The sequence below is a fragment of the Marmota marmota genome, unplaced genomic scaffold (assembly GCF_001458135.2).
Source record: "Marmota marmota marmota unplaced genomic scaffold, marMar, whole genome shotgun sequence".
In the NCBI taxonomy this organism is placed as follows: domain Eukaryota; kingdom Metazoa; phylum Chordata; class Mammalia; order Rodentia; family Sciuridae; genus Marmota; species Marmota marmota.
Genome location: NW_025999842.1, coordinates 67,214,848 through 67,223,599, shown reverse-complemented (window position 1 = coordinate 67,223,599; position 8,752 = coordinate 67,214,848). Strand labels below are relative to the sequence as shown.

At 35.3% G+C, this 8,752-nt stretch overlaps 1 long non-coding RNA gene across 1 annotated transcript in view; it reads right to left on the bottom strand.

Moving 5' to 3' along the window:
- LOC125615117 overlaps positions 1-6,206 on the bottom strand; it is a 44,293-nt gene extending 38,087 nt beyond the window's left edge. Inside the window, exon 1 of the long non-coding RNA XR_007345680.1 lies at positions 6,094-6,206. This is a non-coding gene — a long non-coding RNA (uncharacterized LOC125615117). The remainder of the gene's footprint in view (positions 1-6,093) is intronic.
- Between the last annotated feature and the right edge of the window lie 2,546 nt (positions 6,207-8,752).

The window sequence follows — 8,752 nt, the reverse complement described above, 5'->3', positions numbered from 1 at the left end:
ACAGGAAATCTTTACACATTGGTTTATCAGTTTTTGGATACGACCCCCCAAAACCACAGGAAACAAAAGAAAATGAAGACAAATGGGATTACATCAAAATAAAAGGATTCTGCACAGCAAAGGACACAGTCAACCTGAACAACAGAAGAAAATATCTGTAAACCATACACCTGATAAAGTGTTTATATCTGAAATATAAGGAATTCAAACAAGCCTATAGAAAAAAATAATTCAATAAAAAATATACAAAGGATTCAAACAGGCATTTCTCAGAAGAAGACATACAAATAGCCATAGGTATAAGGAAAATGCCCAATGTCACTAATCATTAAGGAAATGCAAATGAAGGCATGATGCAGCATCACCTCACATCCATCAGAATGGCTATTACCAAAAAGGAAAAAGGTGACAAGTTTTGGCAAGAATATGGAGAAAAGGGAACCCTTGCACATGGCTAGAGAGAAAGCAAGTTATTGTAACCATTATGGAAAATAGTATGGAGGTTCCTCAAAAATGCTTAAAGTACAATTACCTTAAGATATAGAAACCCCACTCCTGGTATTACCCAAAAGATGTGAAATCAGTTATTGAAAAGATACCTGCACCCCTGTCTTTACTGCAGCATTATTTACAGTAGCCATGTTATGGAGTTGACCTAAGTGTCCATCAGCAGATGAATGGACAAAGAAAACATGGTATATATCCATGATAGAACATTATTCAGTCCTAAATAAATTTTATCCTATACTACAACATAAATGCAACTGGAGAACATTGTGCTGGGTGAAATAAGGTAGGCATAGAAAGGCACAACATGCTCTCACTTAAAGGTAGAATTTAAAACAACTGAAATCAAAGAAACAAAGAGTAAAATGGTGTTTACAGAGGCTGGGAGGTGGGAGGAAAGAGGGGATGATGGAAAAAATGGTACAAAGCCTCAAGTCGACAAGAGGAGTAAGTTTTGTTTTCTTTGAGATATAGTCCATGTGTGGTAAATAGAGTAAACATTAGGTTGTACATGTTAAAATTGCTAAGAGTTAATTTTGAACGTTTTTAGTTCCAAAAGTAAGTTCTTAAGATGAAGATATGTTGATTACTTTGGTTTAATTATTCCACATTATATACACTAATTTTGTAATCAATTTTTTACTCCATAAATATACACAACTATAATCTTTCAATTTAAAATTAAAATTAAAAAAAAAAAAATAAAAAAAAAAATAAATAAAAGTATTTCTCTTCCATAAATTTCGATATAAAATCAACCCTATAACAGTGAAAATTAGGTGTCTCAGCACATATTTTCCTACAGGTATTTCTTTGGAATAACAATGATCAAATGAAATTGCATTCATTTAGATTTATTTCTTTTCCTTCGATTTATAATCATAGACTAACATTGATGAAATTTACTTTTCTATGACTTCTAAAAATCTGTTTTCTAAGTAAGCTAGAGTGCAAATAGAATGCCACAGGAAATCTTTACACATTGGTTTATCAGTTTTTGGATACGACCCCCCAAAACCACAGGAAACAAAAGAAAATGAAGACAAATGGGATTACATCAAAATAAAAGGATTCTGCACAGCAAAGGACACAGTCAACCTGAACAACAGAAGAAAATATCTGTAAACCATACACCTGATAAAGTGTTTATATCTGAAATATAAGGAATTCAAACAAGCCTATAGAAAAAAATAATTCAATAAAAAATATACAAAGGATTCAAACAGGCATTTCTCAGAAGAAGACATACAAATAGCCATAGGTATAAGGAAAATGCCCAATGTCACTAATCATTAAGGAAATGCAAATGAAGGCATGATGCAGCATCACCTCACATCCATCAGAATGGCTATTACCAAAAAGGAAAAAGGTGACAAGTTTTGGCAAGAATATGGAGAAAAGGGAACCCTTGCACATGGCTAGAGAGAAAGCAAGTTATTGTAACCATTATGGAAAATAGTATGGAGGTTCCTCAAAAATGCTTAAAGTACAATTACCTTAAGATATAGAAACCCCACTCCTGGTATTACCCAAAAGATGTGAAATCAGTTATTGAAAAGATACCTGCACCCCTGTCTTTACTGCAGCATTATTTACAGTAGCCATGTTATGGAGTTGACCTAAGTGTCCATCAGCAGATGAATGGACAAAGAAAACATGGTATATATCCATGATAGAACATTATTCAGTCCTAAATAAATTTTATCCTATACTACAACATAAATGCAACTGGAGAACATTGTGCTGGGTGAAATAAGGTAGGCATAGAAAGGCACAACATGCTCTCACTTAAAGGTAGAATTTAAAACAACTGAAATCAAAGAAACAAAGAGTAAAATGGTGTTTACAGAGGCTGGGAGGTGGGAGGAAAGAGGGGATGATGGAAAAAATGGTACAAAGCCTCAAGTCGACAAGAGGAGTAAGTTTTGTTTTCTTTGAGATATAGTCCATGTGTGGTAAATAGAGTAAACATTAGGTTGTACATGTTAAAATTGCTAAGAGTTAATTTTGAACGTTTTTAGTTCCAAAAGTAAGTTCTTAAGATGAAGATATGTTGATTACTTTGGTTTAATTATTCCACATTATATACACTAATTTTGTAATCAATTTTTTACTCCATAAATATACACAACTATAATCTTTCAATTTAAAATTAAAATTAAAAAAAAATCTTTTGTTGAAGACCCTAAAAAAATAAAAAAGAGCATCAGTTCAATTCCTTCAAAGAACCTGGCCCATGGCATTCTTACAATAAAGTATATGTACACAAATATGAATTTCAATAGAGATTTAAAAGATAAAATGTCCATATAATATTAATATTTACTATCTGAAAGGTAGAGTTCTAGGTATAGATTTTTATTTTAAAATGTATTTTTAAATATTTTATATTTTAAAAATAATTTATTTGTCCTTTATGTAGACTTTAAACCACATACACAGGTATTTGTGGTTTCAATACATTTTAATTTTTAAAAAATATTTATTTTTTAGTTGTAGTTGGACACATACCTTCATTTTATTTATTTTCATGTGGTGCTGAGGATCGAACCCAGGGCCTCAGCACTTGCTAGGCGAGTGCTCTACCGATGAGCCATAACCCCAGCCCTCAATACATTTTTATTCTGACCTCCTAACTGCATAGTAATTTTAATTTATCTCTTGTTTAGTTCAAGTATTTGTACTGTTAATGTCACTTAGTAATTCCATTCAACTGAAAAATAAAAGCAGACATTCAAGAACTAAGACAATGTATACCATAAACAAATTCTCACCAAAAAATATGAAGTTGAACAAGATTAATTTGGGTACATTTTAATAGAGACTTCTTCAGGCATTTGGCATTTACTTTCAAGGGAAAATTTTGAGACAACCTAATTTTTATTATTTTTATAATAAATGGTTTTGTTTACTTCTTTTTGTTCCTGTTCGATGTCCTTAACTTCCTTAATTTACTTTGAGGTTTCCAAACTTTCTTGATGGATGTCATTATAAAAAAAATTAACATTACTTACATCCATCCTTAAAATCTAAAACCACAGTTACATAATAATACAACATATGTGTGTATCACAGCATAACTTCAGAAATATTGGCATCAGATTGAACAACTCCATTTTCACAAACATGACACCATAGGAAGGAACGTGGTGCAATCCAAAATCAAAGTTGCAAACTCAGAATAGCAAATTGTGCAGCATCTGAAAGGAATCCAGGGTTCCTTTATCACTCTCAAACATTTTAAATATCCCATGGGGCTTTCATGGTGGTGCTCAAGCGTCCTGGCACACAGTTTGAACACCAGAAATTTAAAGGATTCTTTGCTTATCTCCTCACAGTCCTGGAGGCTGGGAGTCTTCCATCAAGGTGCCACAGCCTTCTTTCTCTGAGGTCAAAGGTCAAGCTGTCACAGCATTTTTCTAGTGGGGCAGAGGTGTCTTCCAGGCTCCCACATGGCAGCCTTGTCACCTGTCCCCGTGCTCCTGGTGTCTCTTCCTCCCTGATGAGGTCACCAGGACTGTTGGAATTTGGGCCCCGCTCTTATCCTCTCATTTAAATTTGATTTCCTCCGTGTAGGTTCTACTTTCAAATGCACTCATACTCAGAGTTAGGGCCTCAACTCGGGTACCTTGGCAGCCCACAATGCAGTCCATAATGAGATGCATAAGCAACCTCTATTAAGGAGATGAATTGAAGAGAATTTTTTTTGCTTCCTCTTAGTTCCTTTTTTTGTCTTTTTATCATGTAGCATTTTATATCTTGTTTCATGTATTTATGTTTTCCTGAATTTAGTAGATAAATTTTGAAAGCATCTTAAATTGTTGTAATAAGACATAGTTTTCCCAAAAAGTATCTTTCTCTGCTGTAATGCCTATCTTTTATGTGACAAAATCTCCCCATTGGAACCCACTTGGTTGATTTTATTACTATTCTTGTTATAATCCATTAACATTTATTTCAGTAAATAGAAAACTATGAAATATCAATTTCTAGGTTTTCTTTATAAGAAAAATAACACTTCCATGAATTTTTCTGTTGGTTCCCTTCCTTGTACCACTGGTTGCTTTTGGAGTCCTCTTTTTTTCTGGGGAAGGCCGGGAAGACATGCACTGGCTCTGATGAGCCTTTCAGCACTTTGCAATCTTTGCTGGATACAAAACTGCAAGAAAGTGAAGGGATCTGGAAGTCTTCGTGATTTGTTCATCTGAAGTCAGAAATAGTCCTGCTATTTTTTTAAGTGTGTATAAAAGATCGAGTGTACCTCTTTCAAGAACTTTCCAGATCCATTCCCCTTTTTATCCACTGATTTCATGTCTGATATTATAACTACTTTTGCCAACAGCTACCTTGTATTAATGGAAACGGAAGTTCCAGAATCTATTAATCATATAGGTATTAAAGGAGGAATAGGGTAATTAACATTTTTGGCTGGCCCTCTAGGAGAAGTGGTTCTCCTTGCCCTGGTTCATAAAAGCAGTGTCTGTAGTATGGTTAACAGTAGTCACAATGGATGAATGAGCAAGGAATCCATTAGTGCTTCAGATCCACATTAAGATACCAAATATGTAAACTTTAAATTTACAATGAAAAAGATGAATATTCACTTGCCTTCTGTGTTGGGCTAAAAATTCTTAACCTATAGTAGCTGCTGGTCTTCTTTGCTCCTAGCCTCAAAAAAATCATTTTCTGCTTTGTCCCAGTTTCGTCTCTTTTCTACCTCCTCTACTCTACGGAGGAGCCTTTCTTCATGGACCAGGTATCCTGGATTTTGTGAGGGAGCAATGGAGCAAGGCCAGTGGGTATGATAAACATATGGAGCGCACACAGGAGACAGTTGCAGAAATTTCTGGAATGAAGTACGATGAGTTTAAGAGTAGCTTTGTTGTGAAAAACATGGGAAGAGAATCAAAGGGAATTTTAAGTAGCCTTAGGGACAAAGTGTTCCCCTGATTGTGAAACTACCCTTGCTCTCCAGGTCAGGTCCCTTCAACAGTGGTGTTGAGGCACAGGCCAGCATTTTGAAGTCTACACTCAGCCAGGCATGTTGACACAGGCCTGTTACCCAGCCACTCAGCTGGCTAAGGCAGGAAAATAAATGGCAAGTTTAAGGCCACTCTCAGAAACTTTGTAAGACCCTCTCTCAAGATAAAATATAAAAAGAGATTCATCATAGCAGTAAGAACCCTGGGATTCAATCTGTAATACTGGAAACAATTTTAAAAGAAAATCAAGTGTTACATTTGATCGTGGTGAGGGGGCTGAAATTTGGAAGCCAAGGTTTCTTCTGAACTGCCTGTGCATTTCCACCAGGGCTCCCAACATGCTGAAGAGAAGACTAAAGGGAACACCTGGACCCTGAAGGAGCAGGAATGGGATTTGCCCCGCTGCCAGAAAGTAAAGGAGATAATGTGGAGACCACTGAGACTGGAATTGCAATTTGGGAGAACACATGCTTTGGTACTGTTTTCATGGAGAAAAAACAAACAGATTTTGCAAAGTTGTGACAAGATTTTAAATTTCCTACTACATGCTGACCAGGAACTAAACTCTTAAATGGACATCAAATTTCTTACAAAGATGTCTCACCTACTGGGGCTGACGCAAAGTTTCCTCCTGGCTCCACCTGAATCAGGCAGCCTCGTGGACAGGGCTTTGGCTGGGGATGGCCCAACCTGAATCCCCAGCAACAAGCTCTCTGTTGAAAAAAAAAAAAAAATTGAAACATTCTAGGAAATAATCAGTTGAGTAAAGAAAGAAGTACTTTGATACCAAGTTAAATCACAGAGACAGTAACTACTTTAAAAAAGATTTCAGAACCAGATAAAAGTATACTAAGCATTACATCCCAAAAATGGTTCTTTCTGGATTCAAAGCAGCTCTCAAGGCAAAAATTTCTGCTGAGGTCTGTCCTAGAAGAGTGAACCATGACAGGAACAGCTGCAGTGAAGATGCTGACCTCAAAAGGGAAGCTGGAGGACCAGCACAGGTACTCTGCCTACATGTTCCACTAAGGAGAACCACATGTGTGGTCTGCCATGAGACTTGCATTATTAGGACAAGGTTTGCCTATGCATGCAAGAATTTGTTTTTAAGATTATAATGTTGGCTTAAGCAAGATCATTGTATTTCTCTCTCATATAAAATAGGTAATGCAGATTGTTTCTGGTTGTTGCACAAAAGCTTCAGGCTTGGCTGTCTCTGGCTTCCAGCTGTTCACAGCAGCAGGATAGAGGAAGATAGAAAAGCAACACAATCTCTGTGGTACATTCTCATTAGGCTGGCACATTATTAAAAAGCTAAATCTAGTTGCAAGAAGCACAAACACATATATACTGTATATATATTTATAAATATATATATATATATATACAAAAATGTATACACATGTGTGCAAATATATTATATTCATATAATATATATACCCACACAAATAATCACTCCCAAATCACTCCATTACTGAATAGGTTTCATTTTGCTTTGATTTACAAAAGTCATATCAAACCTATTGCTTTACAACTTGTTTTTCTTGTGTAAAAATGATTATTATACATTTCAAATTATACATATTCAAATTATTATACATTTCAAACTCCATTTTTAATGCTTCACAATATTTAATAAAATAGCTGGAGCACCAATCATTGCCATTCGATATGGGTAAATATCTAGATTATATCCATTTTTTTCTCTAGGCTCTTATTTTCTTATAAATATATTCTTAGGCATCATTAGTTTTGTTTTTATTTTTATAGCATGGATTCTTAAAAATGTGGTTGCTAGTCTAGAGATGTCAAGAATTGTAAAGAATCTGAGATTTTCACATTATTTGCAAGCTGATGAGCTACCTGCACAATATCATAGATGGTAGCAGAAGGCATGGGACTTATGAATTAAGAGAAAAGGGACGTTTTATTACTGACAACAATAGCTCGAGCGGGGGAAGCCCTAAATGAGATGATAATTAGAACTGTAATATAAAGTTATATAATTTTGAAACTATGCTGAAATAATCTAACAATGACAGGAAATAAACAAGATTTTGTCCAACAGCTAAAAAATAAATAAATAACTCACTCACAAATCAGGATTAAAAGACAGAAAAATAAAGTTGATTTTTGTTTAAATCCTAGAAAATCAAGAACCTATAAACAAAGAAGTTATAGAAGGAGACTATTCTTGTCTTAAAGAAGAGGAAAATGGATCCCAAATCTGCACTTGGCCTACAGCAACAAAAAGCCACCAGACCTCTCTCTCTCTCTCAGGACAGAGCAAAGAGGAACAGGTTTTCTCCCTGTCCAGCCCACATCAGCTGAAGACAGGAATTGATTCAGAAGAATTCATCTGTGGTAGTGGTTGGTTGGTGGCCTGTGCATAAAGATAGGAGGAGCTGTCACCTCCTCCTCCCACTCAGCTTCAAAAGAGACACTCCTAGGGATCCTCACAGAGATTGACATTTTCTCCAAGAGCAGAGATGATTAGCAGCTCTGGCCTGGGCTTGATGCTGGCTGAATTGCTAGGAAGTTTAGTCTTATACCAGGGCACCATAATCAAGTTGGCGCACAACCTTAACTGAGTTCAGTGTGCCTGCCCCGGGGACTTCTGTTAACCATGGGGGAAACAGAAACTCAGAAGCATCCAATGATGGGAAAGTGGAAGTGAAAGACAAGGAAGAGGGGGAAGAGTGGAAGAATGAGCCAGACATTCTCCCACTTTCCCTGTGGGCTGACCAGGTTTCACACTGTACATGAGATGGAACTTTGAAGCTGAATTTCATTGGAATCTTTAATACCTGAAAGCAGATGAAATACTGAATGATGAGAAAGAAAGATGTAACAAAAAATGTTTGAGGGCAAAAAAGAGAAACACATTTGATACTTGTATCTCTTTAGGTTTAATCCACTTAGTAAAATTCAAAACTAATATAAACTTACACTTATGATAGATGGAAACTTTAAAATAAATAATTTAAGTATAAATTATTGTGTAAACAAGTAGAACAAGTTTAATAAATTTTAACATAGATCTGTTTTTTCTATTTTGATCAATTTATATGAATTGTATTTATTTCTTAATGTGAAAGTATTGTGTCACATCTGTATCTGTTCTATAATGGATTCATGTTGTAATTTTATAGTGGATGTATTCATATAACAACATCATCTCGATATGTTGATGCACTGTTTGCTAGTGCTTAACATTTTTTACATTAATATTTAAACTAGACTACACACTTTTGTGGACGAGG